General features: G+C 54.3%; 1 protein-coding gene across 5 annotated transcripts in view; it reads left to right on the plus strand.

Moving 5' to 3' along the window:
- The first annotated feature begins 2764 nt into the window (after window positions 1-2764).
- CTBP2 (C-terminal binding protein 2) overlaps window positions 2765-17922 on the plus strand; it is a 163408-nt gene continuing 148250 nt past the window's right edge. For 2 of the 5 annotated variants that reach the window (XM_036829679.1, XM_036829681.1), the window contains exon 1: window positions 3927-4004. The gene's annotated coding sequence lies outside the window, so the exon portion shown is untranslated. Of the gene's footprint in view, window positions 2948-3793; window positions 4005-4387; window positions 4459-17922 lie in introns of those variants that run through there. The other 3 variants (XM_036829683.1, XM_036829680.1, XM_036829682.1) reach the window with 3 other exon arrangements.

A 17922-nucleotide genomic window follows, 5' to 3' on the forward strand; every position in this document is an offset into this window, starting at 1 on the left:
ACGTCCTCAAGGTTTGTTCATGTTTAGCATGTGTTGGAATTTCTCCTTTTTAAAGGCTGAATAATATTCCATTGTGTGTATAGACCACATTTTGTTTATCCATTCATCCTTTGATGGATATTTGGGTTATTTCCACCTTTTGGCTGTTGTTATGAACATTGGTGTACAAATATTTGCTTGAGACTCTGCTTTCCATTATTCTGTGTATATACCTAGAACTGGAATTGATGGTTCATATAGTAAATTCTACATTACTTTTTGAGGAACTACCAAACTGTTTTCCACAGTGTCTGCACCAATTTATATTTATACCAGCAACGCACACGTTTTCTGATTTCTGACATCCTTACCAACCCTTATTCTTTTCTGTTTTTTGGTTTTTATTTTGTTTTGTTTTTTGATAATAGCCATCCCGATGGACATGATGTGGTATCTTTCTGTGGCATTGATTTACATTTCCCTAATAATTAGGGAAATCTCCTGTGCTTGTTGGTCATTTGTATATCTTCCTTTGAGAAATGTCTATTCAAGTCTTTGCTCGTTTTAAAATGGAGTTTGAAATAACTCACATGTTGGGGGCAAAATATAGGGTACCAAGTTGAAATGAGAAATAATTTTTGGCTCCGAGGATGACTTTTTTTTTTTTAATAACATTCTCAAAACAAAGGACACAGTATTCTCTAAGGTCAAATTCATAATAGACATGAAAGTTGAACAAGTGATAGGAAAAGCCAGCTGACTTTCAGTGTTTTCTGGGTGAAAAGAGGGCCACTCAGAATCAAAGATCATCTGTGAAATAAGGAAGCAGAAAATCTTTATGGTTACCATAGCTTATGCCTAAGAAACATAGAAAAGCATATAATAGTACCTCAGTAGCCTGGGGGTGGGCGGGGTCAGGGTATAACCGAGAAGTATTTTAGGCGCCATGACTTTGAGGCAAAACTGCTGGGGAGAGGAGAGAGCTGGAGATGCGGGGTCGCCAGAAGACGGAGGTCACTGAGAGTGCGGGTCTGGCAGTTTTTCAACTGAACCGCAGAAGCCACTCGAGAGCCACTCAGCCGGCATGGCCGGGGCCTATTAGTGCCAAGTAGAAAACCAGCTTCGGACGTTTTAGTAACCGAATTTTGTGAACTAGCGGGTGTTAAATGCCTAGTCCCGCGCTGCCATCACTTCTAGGAGGTCTTCAGTAGGGTTTTAAAATCTACTGTTGGATGATAAAGCGATCATCCGGAGTCAGGGGCCCCGCAAAGCCGGTACCGCAGGCTGACCTGGGCGCACTTCAGCAAACGAGCAGTGCGCATTCCTTCCTGCTGTGAGCCGGCGTAGGAGTTTTTAAAATGTTAACAGACCGAGAGGCCTAGAGCAGCGCTCCTTGGGATGCAGAAAAGGGTTCAGAGATTCGGTGGTCCTTTCTCTGGCCCCCAGGCTCCAGCCTGTTTCCTCTGATTCACAGGGTGTGGTGCACTCCGGGTACGTGGGAGGCCAAACCCAGCGATTCGTCTCTGGGAATGGCAGTCCCTGCGGCCTGCAAAGACCGGACCTCACACCCCTCCCCACGCCTTTCCTGCTCAACACCTCAATCTAGTTCGTCACATCTCAATATGGTTTTTAAGCAGATCGAGACTAAGGGCTCGGTTCAGCCCACACAGGGGCCCTCGGAGGACGCGCGGCCGATCTCAGGGACGTGAGATGAGAGTTTGGGGGCTTCTGGGGAGCAGGGAGAAGAGCCCTCCCAGCCCGCAGCCGCTGGGTCCCTTCTGCAGACCGAGTTCCAACGCCGCGGGTCACGGGCATGGAAGTTAGTCTAGCTGCGGCCGGCGCTCCGCCTGGATTCCGGGTTTGGTGTCCAGACACTAACCTTGGGGCGTCGGAGCTGTGCGCAATTCCAGGTCCCCGACTCTGGGGGCCCCCCGGCCGCAGATCGCCTCCGTCCCGCGAGGCCCGGAGCTCCCACCCAAGGCAAGGCTTTAAAAATAGCCCCGACAAGATCCAGGCAAGAGGAAGGAACAATTTTTTTTTTTTTTAATGTGTAAAAAATGTTTTGCTTCTGGTAGGGAACACTACCGCTGCAAGTTCCAGCACATAGGGCTCCCTCCGCGCGCACCCACTGCCATCTCCGCCCCTCGGGCCAGGCGCGGGCACTGTCTCCCGGATCCGGATTTGGGGAGCGCAAGTGCCCCCTGTGGTCGGCCCGCGCCTGACCCCACGGGCCTGAGAAGACAGAAGTGGCCGGCGTAGGGGCCCGGGAGGAAGTTGGAGCCGCGGGGCCAGGAAGGGGGCAGGTCGGCGCCGCGGGCCTGGCGGGGGCCCCACTGAGCCAGGGCCACCCCGGGGCGCCGTGCCGAGGCCCGCGCGGGCTCGCGTCCCTCCACGTGGCCGGCCGCCCGGGGCCCCACGTGGAAGGGGCGGAGGAGGAAGGAGGGCGAAGGGAGGGCCGGATTCGCGGCCGCTGCAGATGGACCCCCAGCCCTGCCCGCGAGGCCCCAGCGCTTCGCTAGGGCCTCCCAGGCGGGGCCAGGCCGGGGAGTGCCCGCCGCGCCCGGCCCACTCGCCCGCCCGCCGCGCCTGTGTGCACTTTCGCGGAGCCACTAATCCCCCGAGAGAGGCGATTTGTAGTGAAGAGTATCTGTAGGGGGCGAGGCCGGCCCATGTGGGGTTGTGTCATTGGTTTGCAAAGAGAGACCCCGCCTTTGCCCAAAAAAAAAAAAAAAAAAAAGCGAGGAGTGAGCGAGCGGCGACCCTCACCTCGCCTCCCGCCTCGCTCCTGCGCAGCCGGCGGCCACCGGGAGACGCGGCCGCGCCGCTTCTTTCCCTTTCCTTTTCTCTCCGTTTTCCTCCTCCTTCGCCGGAGGAGAAAACAAATAAAGAAGAGCAAATAGCCGGGAGGCGCTCGGCTTCCAGGACGCTCCCTCCCCCGATCCAAGTTGGAATTAGCATCCTCTTGGGGGTGAGCGCGGCGCGGGGCGTGTGCGGGCCGGGGACCCCCAGCGCAGCCCCCCCCCTGCGGCCGGGCGCGGGGCCGGGACCAGGCTGGAGACGTTCGGGAGCCGGGTGGGCGGAGGAAGGGGGTGGGGTGGGTGGGGAAGTAGGAAGAGGCTCGGCGGCAAGGGGAGGAGGAGGAAGGGAAGGGGAGGGGTAGGGTGGGGAGCGGAGATAAGGGGAGGGGACGGGACGGGAGGGGAGGGAGGGGAGAGGGGAGGGGAGGGGGGAGGGGCAGGGAGGAGAGAGGGGAGAGGGGAGGGGGGAGAGAGGGGAGGGGAGGGGAGGGGAGGGGGGAGGGAGGGGAAGGGGGGAGGAGAGGAGGGGAGGGGAGGGGGGAGAGAGGGGGGGGGGGGGGGGAAGAAGGAGGGGAGGGGGGGGGGGGGGGGGGGGGGGAGAGGAGGGGAGGAAGGGGAGGGAGGGAGGGGAGGGGGGAGAGGAGGGGAGGGAAGGGGGGAGAGGAGGGGAGGGAAGGGGGGAGAGGAGGGGAGGGAGGGGGAGAGGAGGGGGGGGAGGGGGGGAGAGGGGAGGAGGGGAGGGAGGGGAGAGAGGGAGGGGAGGGAGAGGAGGGAGGGGAGGGGAGAGGAGGGAGGGGAGGGGAGGGGGGGAGGAGAGGAGGGGAGGGAGGGAGGGGGGGGAGGGGGAGAGGGAGGGGGGGAGGGGAGGAGGGGGGAGGGAGGGAGGGGAGGGAGGGAGAGGGGAGGGAGGGGAGGGAAGAGGAGGGAGGGAGGGAGGGGAGGGGAGGGAGGGGAGGGGAGGGGGAGAGATTAAGTTTTTGTGTGTGTGTGTCCTTGTGTGTGTGTGTCATTTTAAGGTGGCCCGGGAGCGGCCCAGAGGAACTGGCAGCGGCCGGAGGAGCGAGGGACGGAGCCGGGAGCCATGCCGCGCTGAGGGGGGGCCGCACAGCCGCCGCCACCGCCGCCACCGCCGCCGGGTGGGGTGGGAGGGGCGGGAGCCGCCGCCGCTGCTGCCGCCGCCTCCCGGGTGGGCGCCCTTCGCCGTGGACGCCGGCGGCCCGGGACGAGGTAAGGGGGGCCCCGGGGGAGGGCTGGGGCCGCCGCCGCCCCCGCCTCACCTGCGGCCGCGGGCCGGGGGCGCCGCGCCCGCGCCTCACTGCGCCACTGGGGGGGAGGAGGAGGAGGGCGAAGGACACCAAGCCGGCATCCGAGGACATCTTTGGTCTGCGTCCCCGGCCCGGTGTCCCCGCTCGGCGCTCGGGGGTGGGCGCCGGCCTAGGGTCCCTGCCTGCTGCCCTCCGCCGCCGATCGTGCCCGCTGGCCGCCGTTAGCGCCAGGATTTTTGTTGTTGTGATGAGAGTTGATGAATGCGAAGTAGGCGGTCACCTTCCTTCCCATCAGGATTGGCAAAAAAAAAAAAAAAAAAGAAACCCCGAGCACGGCGGCGTCCGGAGGGCAGCGGCGGCGGCGGCGTCTCGGCGACGGTTTCCTAGGCGCCCCCGGCTCCTGTTCCCGGAGGCCGGTGGGTGCGCGCGCGGGGGCCGCCCGCGACCCAGGCAGAGCGCGCGGCGCGCCGCGGGGACAATACGGCCGGATTCCCCGGAACCGGGAGTCCGAGCGCGTGGGGCCTTGCGCCTGCGGGGCGGGGGAGGGGAGCGGGGGTCCGCTGGGAAACCGGGGCGCGCGCGGCTCCGGGTCCCCAGGGAAGCGGCCCCTGCTGGCAGGGGATCCCGCGCGGCGCCCCGGGAGCGCAACTGAAAGACGGGAAAGGATGCGAAGTGGAACCCTTTTGTTTTGCCGGCCCCGCATTGTTGGCTCCTCCGGGCAGTCGGGCCACATCTGCCGCCGCCGCCACCACTGCCGCGGCGGGCTCGGCCCGCCAAAGTCGCAGCGGGGCGGGGGCCCGGGGCGAGCCGGGCGGCGGGCGCGGGCGGGGGCCGAGCTGGCTGGGCATTTCCTCTGCCCGGCCGCGCTCCCGCCGGCACTACTTCCTCCTCACGCGCCGCCGCCGCCGCCGCCGCCGCCGCCGCGAACCCGGCCCGCCCGCCTCCCCCGCCCTGGCCGCACTTTTCGGGTGGGGCGAACCAAAAAGAAAAAGTTTCGCAGGAGGGGCTGGCGAGGGCGCGACCCGGGCGGCGGGGACTCGGCGCGGCGCAGAGGCAGCCGGGCGGTCGCTATCGCCTCTTCCTCCTTGTCCTCCGCGGCGCCGGACGGACCCGCGCGGCCGAGGGGAAGCGCCTTTCTTTCTCTACCTCGCGCTCTTCCCAACGACCCGGGGCAAGTTGGGCAGAGGCGCGCGGGTGCCGGGGCGTGCAGGGCCTTTCACCAGCCGGAGGCCCGCGGTGTGGCCGGTCGCCCGCAGCCCACGCAGCGCCCAGGTGCCGGGAGGCCGCGGGCCGGGGAGCTCTGCGCGGTCACCGCCGGCCACGGCGAGACACACACGCGCACACACTCCCTTCGGTGGCTCGCTTTCCGCCGCCGCGGATGGTCACGGACACTGAGTCTGCGTGTGCGCGCGAGTGTGTGTGGTGCGCCCAGCCCCCGAATACTTTTTCCGGAGGCGGCCCAAGCAGCAGTTGGCTCCAAGGGCACCCGGGTTTAGTATTTTACAAGGGAAAGGAGGAATTTTTCGTAGAAATCCCCGCTTGATCTGCGTCCTTGCGGTGCAGGCTGCTGGCAGTGGCCTGCGTAGTCATGCCGGGCTCACTTGCCCTATCCGGGGTGAACAGATCTTTCTGGATTTTTCCCCCTTTTTTCTTTTTTAAAGACTAGAGATCGGGTTAAGTTCTTAGAGAGTCAGACGTGAGTGGCTTGAAGGGTAGACAAGAGAATTCTATTCTATAAATATGCATTGGGAATTTAAAATGCTAAGTGCCTTATTTGCAATTCTGTTGGATATTGTAGAGACTGGTATATTTTTATCTGACATGGATAATTTGGAGGGGACGTTTATTTTGGTTAGTTTACTAAGTGATTCTGCCTCCCGACTTTGGCGAAATATATCAAACTCTGGTACTACTCTTTCAAAGAAGACACTCTTCTCTGCTGGCTAGGTGCTTGGGCTCAAAGGCAGTTAAAAATTTACCCCGTGTTCAGTACCTAAGACTGCTGTTCTGCCTCTAGGGTTCTCAAAGTAGAACTTTAGTTTTCATGTGCTTAGGAGAATTCCACTGTTTTGATTTTTTTTAAATAAATTTTCTACATTTTGAAGTAATGGGACTTTAAAGCATCTTGTTTTCATAATCATTTGATTTCAAAGCATACTTCTTAAAGCAATTATAAAGCAATATTCAAAATGCTAATTAAACACTTTCAGTCAGAGCAGCTTTAATATAATATTGAAACAGGAGTTCTTTTCTCTTTTTTAAGTAAGAGGGACTGTATCCCAGAGTTGAAACACTAAATATCCTTTTGTCTAGCATCAGATCTCTGGGCTGCTCTGACACACTCTCTGGTAAAAACCCCTAGTGCCCTTTCTACTGCCCCCCCCCAAAGAAAAGTTAATGAGATGGTAGATTTCAAGCAAAAAAGCAGGCCCTCCTTCTTGCAAAATATGCTTCTAGTTGCCATTGAAGTTGGATGCTAGCTGTGAATGCACTTGCCTTTAATGAAACCAGTTTAATCGTTCACACTTGATCAAGTATAACAGGACCAAACAAAGGAAAGAAGCCAGCATATTTCTGTAGAGCATTGAGGGGTTAGTGTTAAGTGTTGATGTGGGTCGACCCCTCCCCCTACTCTGTCCCCAGTACAAGGGAGTGAGGGTTGAAGGCAAAGGGAATTTATGACACTGATTGGTTTTCTGTGCCCGAGGAGTAGGGGACCCCAGTTTGTCCCTGTAGAAAGCAGTTATTAGAGGGAATTTACAAATCTTGGGTTTGGAGCTTGTTTTGGACCTGACATGGTGCTTTTTGGTTTAATTCTTTTTCCTGTTTGGGAAGATAAAGCTAGGCGGTATGTTTTCTCCCTCCTTTCTGATTGTACATTAATAAAGCTAGGTGGAGGGCGCTCTGCGTAGCTCTGCAGATTTGAGCTCAGAGCCCTGTTATTTAGGATTTCACTTGGGATCTTTGAACATCCTGAACTGGGTGTTCTCCTGGGGGAGGGGCAGGGCAAATTGCCTTTTCTTAACTGTGGTTTAAACAACAACAACAGCAGCAAAAAAATCTCTTTGTCCCTAAAATGTATTCCTTTGCCAGGCTCGAATTGCAACTTATGTCTGGCACTTAGTCATTGACTGGGTGAAGAAATATTTGCAAAGTGTGTCTCTTTAAAGTTAAAAAAGTAAAAAAGTTTGGCTACTTAAAACAAACACTACTAGCATTGTAAAAATACACCAGTGACATACTTTGTGAGATATTTTGGCCTTTTAAGACTCAGTGCACACCTGTTCCTGTGGAGTCGAGTTTGCTTTCCCTGGCATTGTTATAATCTGGTCGTGTGTACACAAGACGAAACAGGGAAACTTGCTCTTTCGTTATAATTATTAACTAGCCATCATGTACCCTTTCAGGGAATAATCAATAACTTTACTCTTGACTTGTAAAACTCCAGAAAGAAATCCTATTCATAAGCCCTGAAAGTGTTTTAATGAGAGACGAAGTGAAACAAACAGCCACAGCAACAACAAACAAAACTGCAAAATCAACCTGCAACTTTTTCAGTGTTCTGAGTAAGCCAGCGAAAGGTAAATGAAGGATGAGTATGCAACATAGGTGCTGAGCAAGCACAGCGCTGGATTGGGAAAGGATATTATTGCCGGGAACTGTTAAAATGCTAAAGCAAAGAGAGTTCAGGATAACTCACACCGTTTGAAATCCTTGAGACTCAAAACCAAAAGGGCGGCCTCGCTGAGGTCTAGCACCAGAACGCCATTTGCCAACAATTCTCTTCCATCGTGAATCATTTTTGAAGGCAAAGTTATCCCCTTTGCACTTAACACTTTCCCTAAATGGAAAAAATTTAAAGAGTTTACAGCAACAGCAGAATGGCCACCCCAGTTGTCATTTTTTACCACTGTCATTTTAATATAGAAGGGCTGTCATCATAACATATGTGAGTACAAGCCTGGGTCCCTCTGTTACTAATCTTTCTATCAGTGAAAAGCAGCAGCCCAAGTGTCTCATGTCCCTGATACAGGCCACAAATATATATTCATATAGTACGTGATTGGGAAAGGAAATTTATCTTTTCAGCAGGGCACAACTCCTGTAATATTTCCACCACCTGGCTGATAGTTCAATTACAGAGGGTGGAACACATTTCTGTAGTAATTTAAAAATGGGAGTGCAGTTTGCTTGGCCCTTCAAATAGAAGTTCTTGTACTTAACACCGTGTATTGAAATATCGGGGTGTCTTATTCCCCAAGAATGTTCCTGCATTTCACTAGCTAAGGAATGCTTGTGTGGACTTCCACTACTGCAGACTTTTAGTAGGCACATGAAAATGCTGGAATGGATCTGCTCTCAGAGGCTATACTGCCTGGGCAGTATCAGTTTTCTCCCTTACAGCTGGTAAGCATGTCCTAATTTACACTCCTACGGTTAAAGTTACAGCATCCTGGGAAAGAAGGAAAAATGCAAATCTTCCCCCCGCAATCAATCTTTTGAAGTTAATTTTTATTCAAGTCTGTGTTTGATGGAATGTGTATCAAAAACTTATGAAAGGGTATTTTTTTTTCTTTTTTTTTTTTTTAAACACACCTATCTCTGGGTTTGGAAAATTACATTTAATAATTGCTAAAAACTTCAGAACCATTTTTAAGGTGTTCAGTGTTTCTTTTGATCATGATTTAATGGATAGTATCCAAAAGCCATCAGTGTGACTCTAATGATCTTCACAAATTAATGTTTGAGCTTCATCTGTAGTTTGCTTTTAGCCATCATTATTAGTATTTCAAGCCTAAATTATGGCTGCACTTGGGCCTTCAGGACTGCACCAGTGAAAAGAAGGGCTTTGCACATTGTGCAAAAAAAAAAAAAAAAAAAAATGGGATTCACAAATGAATACAGAATGTACAATAGGGAGCAAGCCAGGCCATTGTTTGTGTGGAATGTTGACTATGGGAGCCAAGGGGCAGTTTCGCCTTCATTCTTCTAACTGCTCGAGAACACAGAAACTTCAGGAGCTGCAGACAGGATGGGAACCAGAGTCACAATCATCTGTCTTTGCCTGGCATGGAAATTGGGGTCGCCGGCCTGCTCCCTTTCCAGACTTTTTCTTAGAAGGTGGTCTTTTCTGGACTGCTGGGGAACTCTGTGTGCTTCTTCTTCTCAGTGATCTGCTTTTTGGAGGAAAGATTCTAAAAGCAGATAGTAGGGTTCTTCTAAGGAAGTGTAAACGAAGCAGACATTTTCCCCCCCTGAAATGCAATTTTCAGAAATCACGTTCAACGCTTACCAGAAACTGAGGCATCTGAAGTCATAGGAAGCAGTTGTGTTTATTTTTATTATTCTCCTCACATTAGTTTTTAGTCTGTTTGTGGTGTTAGGGAAAGTGCGGCTAAAACGAGTATTTGTTGGATTTTCGTATTTTGTTGCACAGGTGCTGCCATTTCTGAAAATGCTCCTCTGTATTGCATCTTCCTCCTCCATTCACAAAGCTTCCTGCTTCCACAGGGGAGCTGAGGTTCCAAAGTGGAGCCAAAACTCTATTGCTGAAGGGGCAGGCGCTCGTGTTAACTTTCTTTTTTGCCTCTCCTGGAAGTGGGATCAGTGTAGCCCTGGCCCACTGTTGGGGGCTGATGCCCCTTCTGCCTGGAACTTTGGGGGCCAGTTGATGTTTCCATCTGTATCTAGCCTAGTTCCTCCTTGAGTGAATGTTTTAGAAATGATCTGCTTTAACTGTTTCTGTAACGAAATTTAACAGATGGTTGCCTAGGGGTGGCTTAATATTCACAAAAATTGTGATAAAATGGTTGGGTTCTTTCTTATTCCTGGAGCAAATGATGCTTTTGCTTTTATGGAGAATTGTGACTTCTATCCTGGGTAATAACAGAGCCTGCATTCTCCCCAGGATCAGATGGTGTTTAGGGGATGTTAATCCCGAATAGCTGTTGTTGCCTGAACTTGGTGGGCAGCCTCACCTTTGGTTGGTGTTCACTGAGAGTCCAGAAATGTCCCGGGGTAGGGGGGAAGGCAGTGCTTTTCCACAAAATGGTGTGGTTCTTAAAATTCATCCTGCTTGTGAGATGAAAACACAAAGAAAACCTTCCTTTACACTGTTGCTTTTTCTCCCTCTCGAAAGTGCTCAGAAACCTGCTTTTTGCATTAAAATAAATCTTTAATTATGACTTGAAAGACACTATTAACTGGCTTGAAGCTTGGTTGGAAGTAGTGGCAACGTTTCTGTGTCTCATCCCAGCCCAGGTTGTGGCAGAAACTTGGAAGGGTCTTTTTAAGGAATTCGTCACATGGATGATGTGTGGGTCTTTTTCTGCAGCGCTGGGGCTGGCCAAGGGGTTGTAAACTCGCTGCTGCGCTCCAGCCATGCCTGAAATCTGGCTTCCAGCACAGGACAAACAAAAACTTCATTATGGAGTCATGGAATCCCAGGAAGTTTCTTTGGAAGGAACTGTAGACTGAGATTATAGAGGTCAGCTCCTCTGGCCTGATGGGATTGTCCCCCCCCCCCAACCCCCTGCCCCAGGTATATGGCAATTTAAAAAGCCTAAAGGCTAGCTGTTGAGGCTAGCAAAGAATCACTTGTTAGGTGAAAATGACCTGAATCCAACCTGGAAGTGATAGTGTTGTAGCTGCCCCAGGTGTGTGAGTGTGTGTGGGGTAGGAGGAGCAGCTGGTGAAGTTCCTTTGCTGTAGGGGGTGGAGGCCAGGAAACGGTTTGTGCACCTTTCCTGCTGAATGCACTCTGGCTGGGACTTTATTCTTTTGCTGATGGATGTCTTTAGTGCGGTGGGTCTAGAAGTGCAAATAAAGTTTCTGCCGGTTCAGGCCCAGGTGGGTCTGGGGAAGGGGGTTAGGGGTCATGCCTGCACATCCTCTTGGATGGTGGGGAGCCCATAGGGTGTTGCAGCTTCCGGGCCTGCCCACCTGGACTGCAGCCGGAGCCCGCAGCGAGCCGGGAGGGCTCTCAGGAGCTCTGAAAACCCTGTCCAAGAATGGTTGAGGGGACTGGAGTGGAGCGGCCTTGCCTGGTCACGTGGGCTTGCTTTGCTGGGAGGGACAGGGTGCTGGTGACACCACGGAGGCCTTGCTGTTGGAGCTGCCAGGCCAGATGGCCTGCGTGGGCTCCTAGCACTGGCTGAGTTTGACTGACCACTGGGCCCGGGGTGGTAGGGCAGAGCTTTCCGAACAGCAGAGACCCCGATGGCGGCCCACACTTGGGGGCACCTGCCTGCTGAGCTGAGGGGTGGGAATGCTGCGTTTTCTTCCCAGGGGGTGTGACAAATATTTTAAAAGTTTCTTTCCGGCTCTTCTTCAGACGTTGAAGTGTGGGCTGCATTGCTGGCTGATGCCTCCAGCTGCCACTGCAGGCCTGGATGGAGCAGGAGGTCCAGTGTGGCTGCCACGGTTTCTACCCATATTCCTTAGTATCTCAGGAGGACACAGAGATGTTCCAGAATCTTTTTTTCTCAGTGCTTTCTGCTTACGGGCTAGAAGTCACTCCAGGAGGGCAATCAATAAAGAGTATATTTTGCTGTACAGATAACAGTGTGCACATATAAGTGCCTATAAGTAAAGTCTCAGAATGTTTTTGATCTTAAAAACATTTCACAGTCATTAATCTTCACGATGCTCCTGCCGGCTAGGTAAATAGAGCAATTCCTATTTTATGCGAGGATGAAACATTGAATTGCCTCCCCCGAGTCATAAAGAAGCTGGTCTCCGCCTCCTGTTTCTGTAGCTCGAGTTCGGGGGCCTCGGGCGCCGGGAACCCCAGCGTTCCGCCCAGACTGACCGCAGGGCGACTTCCGGGCTCCTGCACGACCTTCTGCTGCGGGGAGGGCAAAGTTGGGCCTGGGTGAAGGCCAACCGCCCTACCTGGCTGCCCTCTACCTGAGGGGGCGTGGTCTGCGGCTGCACTACCCCGAATGCGCCCCGTCAGCCGGGGTGCTGGGCCTTGCTCTAAGGACGGCCCTCCTGGCGTCTGGGGTTCCGGGATTCTAGGACCCCAGGCCCGAAGGTGAGGTCCCCCTGATCCCCTGGGCCCCGCGGACCTGGCAGCTCCGCTCCTCCCCTCCAGGCTGGCTCACCTGGCGGCCCCGCCCCCGAAGGCCGCCTACCTGGCGGCCCCGCCCGCCTTTTCCTTCCCCTGCCCCCCGGCTGGACCCCGCAGGCTCGCGTGTTTATCCCGCCACCCCATCCCCCGCGCTGTACCCGACTCCGCCGGAAGCGCCCCTCCTCTCGCGCTTTGCCCTTTCACTTGTAAATAGGGAGCTGCTTCCCGCCGCTGGGAATTTGTCGAGAGGTGATAGAAATGGCCCTTACCCCCACCAGTGCCCACTTCCTCCTTCCTCCCGCAGCCCATTGTGCGGGGTCCCGCCCCTCGCCGCCGCCCACCCGCGGGCTCGCCCGTGCCCCTCCCAGTCCCCCCGGCCGGGACGTGGAAGGAGCCCCGAGAGGACGCAGGACACCGAGGTGGGTCCCGAACCCGCGGCGAGGCTCGGAGCAGAACCAGGTACCTGGCTGGACCGTGCCCGAGCCACCCCAGCGATCGCGGGCTCCGGAGATCTGAAACCTGAGTCGTGTTGTCCCTGTCTGTACAGCCCACTCCCAGCGGACAGGGAGGTTCGATGGTGGCAGAGATGCGACAAGCGGTAAACGGCCCCATCGCTGGGACTTGGCCGGCTTGGCATCCCGTCCCGGGGGCGGTGTTGAGGCCGCGGTTTCTGCCGCAGCCTTCCAATCTGGCTCTTTTATTTGTACCAATAGCGCGGTGGTAGTTCCGAGGGCTACCCCGTCCTCCCTCAGAATCTACATCCTTCTCACACTGCAGCACTTCTCCCGGCGTGGGGCTTGATGAGCCATGTGACTAGAGGTTGCAGGGGCAGTAAGTGTAGAGCCAGGATGAAACGGGGCTTTTCCACCCTGCACCCCTCTCATCCTTGGTGGAGGAATTTCTGTGTGTTCGGCTCTTTCTATCCTTGCAAACTTAAATTTGATACTCAAGAAGTCCATGCAGACCATTTAAGTAGTTCTTTTATTTTTGTGAAGGTAACACTATAACTACCCTTGATTGATCCTTTACTTAGAATCTTTGTCACTTTCACTGGACGCTTGGCCTGTGTTGCGTTTGACCTTTACAACAAGGTGGGTGAGGTGTCAGGCCCAGGGGACACTTGGGTGACTTGTCCATCGCCCTCCCTGCCCTCCAAGTGGCAGAGCTGGGATTTGAACAGGCTCTTGGAAGTGAGGACTGGGCAGGATTCCCTGGTGAAGGAGCCGCTCTTCCCGCCGCCCTGAGAGCAGAGGGGAGGTGAGGGTTCAGGCTTGCCCTGAATCAGGCATGTTCTCCCCAGGATTCAGGTGGCTTCTCAGAAACAATTATCTTTCTCAGGCCCAGAGTTGCTTTCTAGATCACATGGGACTGTGAGAAGTCTGGCTTGTTTTAATTTCCTTCTTTGATTAGTGGTCTTTTGTTGGGATCTCACAATCTAATGCTAAGGAAGGATTTCTAGATAGTTTCCTGGACCAGGCCTGTTTTAAATTCACTACACTTTCTGAGTTAATGAACAGCATGGCTCCTGATCTGAAGCCTGAGGCGGGCTCAGGAGATGGGGGGCCCCATTGTGTGCACAGGGAGAATTCTGCCTCTGGACCACAGACTGACTGTCCCGGCAAAGACGAGAAACCGGAAGGACCTCAAGGGCTAGGCACGGTGCTATTGATCGGCCTCTTTGAGGTAGAAGTGATAGTCACTGTTTCACCAATCAAGAAACAGCGTGGGGGGGGGGCGGGGGGTTGGAGTTCAGCAACTAAGGGAGCCAGAAGTCAATTCCACCTGGCTCTGGTTTCTCTGTAATTGATTGAGGCTTTTGGCTTTTGATTGGGACTTGAGTGAGTACATTTGGGGATGGCTTTGCTATGCTCGCCAAATCAGACCCCTCTGTCCTCCTGATCTCATTTCCTCCCTTGCCTCTATCTGGGTGTCTCTGATGTGCACATCCCCTCCACCCCACCCCCAGCAAGCACACACGTGTGTGTATGAGCACACACATACACACACGTGCCCTGAGATGATGTGGCTAGCTTTCACAGTGTTTAGGTTTTTTTGTTTTGTGTTTGTTTTTTCTGGTAAAATTGGGTTTAGTAGCCAGGTGCTCGACAAGCCTGTGGTCTGGATGAGTGACCTCAGTGGGAGTCTTCTCAAGTGAGCCCCCTCCGTCCTAGCATGTGCCCTCATTTGGGGGAGGGGCTGGAGGTGGATGGGGCGCTCCCCTCCCTCACTCCGGCTGCTTCTCACTTTCCAGCTGGATTCATTATGCACATCTTACAGTGGGAGTTGGTTCCTGTGTTCAACATGGGGGAATTTGGGAAAAGAGACAGGGAAGATGGTGAGGATTTCACCTAATTGGAATAGTCTGTTTGCACCACTCCTGTAAAAACTGGCGAGAAACTTGATTCTGCTGGGTAAACCTCCTTTGGGTTGCGGCCCTGCATTTGTGTTGGCCTTGGAAAGGAATTTGAATTAATACTCCCGAACAAAAGGAACAGCTTTCTTTTCAAAGAGGCTATCAGAGAATTGAAAGGGAATGGCACAAAGTTGGGTGTGTCCTGAAATCTGGAGACCGGCCCTGCCTGGGTGATTAACTCACCTGAAAGGCACCCAGAGCAGGTGATGTGGGAGCTCTCCGACTGACCTTGGCTTCCTTTAGGGTAAGGTCCCCGCAAGGTGGAGATTTTCCTGAAAAACAGGCTTTCCTTTAATTACAAGATTATCCTCCTGCCCTACCATGCTTCTCTTCCTTTCGTGAACACGTGTGTGCTTGCAGACACGTGTGTGCTTGGGAAATAAATCCCTGAAGTCTTTGCTGGTGCTCCAAGGCTCCAGTGGGCCTGGGGGGGGGTGGGGACACTGCAGACTCCCTCTCCCAGCCTTTGGGTTCTGCCCTGTTTCCTGGAGGTTGAGGGCAGCGTGGGGTGCGGGGTCGGGGTCGGGGGCTTTTGACCAATTAGTCCGGTCCAGCTTGGGTCATGATTATATTCTGCCTATTTTAAGTCCCCCCTGCAGTTTTCACACAGGGTCTCCATTCTGCTTCACTTCCCATGGGAAAGGGTGGTGCATGGCGGGTGCAGGCACGCCAGGATTAGCCCTGGGCCAGCTCGTGCCTCTCAGGCCTCAGCGGTGCTCGTTGGGACCCGAGAAGGAGAAGCTGCTGCTTCCATGGGGGCCTTTCTGCCTGGAGGGTGGATGTGGCCGGGTCTGAAGGCATTTAAGTACAGGAATGTTCTCATGGCCCTTATGGTTTTGTTAGCCTTGGCCAGCCGAGAGCCAGGATTTGTGGGTGGTCCCAGAACCTTTTCTGGGTCTGCAGGTGTGTATCCCTGTCCTCTTCCGGGTTTAGGGATCCCTGGCTCTGCAGAAACGCCCCTGGGCTTGGCATCCCGAGTTCCTCCAGAAGGACACGGGGGAAATCTGATAGGTTTCCCCCACGTGCCCTGTTGGTGCCGCGGTGAGTACACCAGGTTTCCCGAGACCCTATTTTTCTCGGCCTTGGCCTTGTGCAGAGTTCTGTTTATTCTCCCTGTTCCTCCAAGGTGCTTGCTGCTTTTCGCTCAGGGCTGAGGATTTTTTTTTTTTTCCCACACACAAACATCCTTTCTTCTCGTTTCTCAACTAAGCCTGGGATTAAGAATGTGGCTTCATCTGACAAAAGCCAGGAGATTTCAGAATTAACGTTGGAATTCTATCTGTAGTGATGTCTTCCTGAGTATTTAAGGAGGGCTTTGAACAGTGGGTAATTTTCTTCTTCCCTAAACTGGCCAGACGTGCTCCAAGTAGTGGGCAGAGAAAGCAGCTCAAAGTGGTTTGAGTTTTCTTTGCGGTAATTGTGAGCTTGCCTTACTGAGTCTCCTGTGTCCCAGGGGCAGGAAGGAGAGGGGCTGTGACTAACAGTTGTTTGGGTTGTGCTCTTGATGTGTGTCTCAGACGACCCAAGAGCTTAGACGCCCCTCAGAGCTCAGCAGAACCGCTAGAAATACACATTGCAAGTATAACTCTGGTTCTTAAAAAGGTTTCTCTGCAAGGGAGATTAACGGGTTTTTTCCTAATTTATTTCATCTTCTGTAGCTGCAGTGGGCAGGCTGGGGTCTTGGAGGGAGAGTGAATGGTGGGAGTTGGGTCTGGGTGCCTTGTCGTTAGTGGGGAGGAGGGCAGGGTCAGTGCAGGGACCACTTTTTGGCCATGCTTGTATCTGGGAGTTTTGCAACCTGGTGATTACTTGGCACGTCAGGCTCCAGGCTGAGATCCAGAAACTTTTCTCTGGGCCACCCTGGAGCACTGGGCTGACCTCAGTGTGACCTGGGGACTCACTCTGACGGTGAGGGAGAGGTCCCACCAAGGCAGTGAATGTCTGCCTCCTTTGCCAGGGCTGAGGCTGGGCCCAAGGAGGGACGGCCCTGCCCCCAAATATACACACGTCCCCACCAGCAGAGGACGAGACATCAGATGGGGCAGACTGTTCTAGAAAGTGTGGGAAAAAGGAGGGATGGAACGAGACACACGATTGCATTTGGGATTTCACGAGCCCTCGCAAAGGGCTTCCGTTTCTGAATCGGAAGCAAGGGTAAGAACAGGGGTGGGCTACAAGGATTTGACGACGTAATATTTATAAAGAGTTTAGAACAGGCCCGACACATTGTACGTGTTTGTTGAATTTATAAAAATACAAAATAAATAAACAAGTAAATCAGTTGCTCCTGCTGGGAGGTGCTGTGTGCCCGGTGGAGCAGATTTCCTTGTGCTCCCTGGGCCTTGACTGCCTTGGTTGTGCAGGGTGGGAAATGGGACTTGCTGGTCACAGAGATGGTGAGTGGGCCCTGTCCTAGGGGAATGCGTCCACCAGGGAAGGGAGGTTTTATCCTTTGCATTTAAACGATGGATGAGTCTTCCGGAGTCTGGAGAAGTGCCCGGTGAAGGGGGCGGGGCCCAGGGAGAAGTGTTTGTGGTGGGAGATCCAGGTCCTGGTGCTCTTAAAAAATACCTGAGTCTGCCTCACACAGGACCGGGAAGGGCCCGGGAAGGCACCGGGAAGCGCCCGGGAAGGCACCGGGAAGGCACCGGGAAGGGCCGGGAAGGCACCGGGAAGGGCCCAGGAAGGCACCGGGAAGGCACCGGGAAGCGCCCGGGAAGGCACCGGGAAGGGCCGGGAAGGCACCGGGAAGGGCCCGGGAAGCGCCTGGGAAGGCACCGGGAAGCGCCTGGGAAGGCACCGGGAAGGGCCCGGGAAGGGCCCGGGAAGGGCGGGTGGACGCTGGCTTGGTTAGGGAGCAGCCCGTCTTCCCCTCCATTCCTGGGGCCAAAGTGATGAACTGAAAACCATTCAGGAGGTTGTTTTTAGACTGTGGAATGTGACTCGGTATTAGGTCACTCTGAGAAATGCCCAGTAAAATATTTACTTTCTATTTAAGACCTACTTTCCCTTCCCAGAGAAGGAAGAAAAAGCGAGGGGTTGGGTGCTGCCCTCCTTTGCCTGAGGACAGCCAGCATTAACCCGTGGGGGCCTCTGGAGTGCTGTGGCAGTGAACTTGCTTCCCAGAGAACGGTGTGTTGGGTTTGTCTTCCTGGCACGTGGTGGGCACTTGGTCAGCAGCAGCTTTGGTGACTGGCCCGGGTCCAGCTGGGTGGCCGATGTGCTGTGGGTGTTCGTATGTCCCGATCTGGGCCTGGGAAATCTTCCCCTCCCGGGGCATTCACTCACTCCCAGGGACGGCCTGGGCAACCACAGAGGTGTGGACGTGACCCCTCCCTGCCCCACCCCCCCACCCCGCCCCCCGGCAGTGTCACGGCTCCCTGCTGCCTGTGGGCT

Source organism: Balaenoptera musculus, chromosome 16, assembly GCF_009873245.2.
Source record: "Balaenoptera musculus isolate JJ_BM4_2016_0621 chromosome 16, mBalMus1.pri.v3, whole genome shotgun sequence".
Classification (NCBI taxonomy): Eukaryota; Metazoa; Chordata; class Mammalia; order Artiodactyla; family Balaenopteridae; genus Balaenoptera; species Balaenoptera musculus.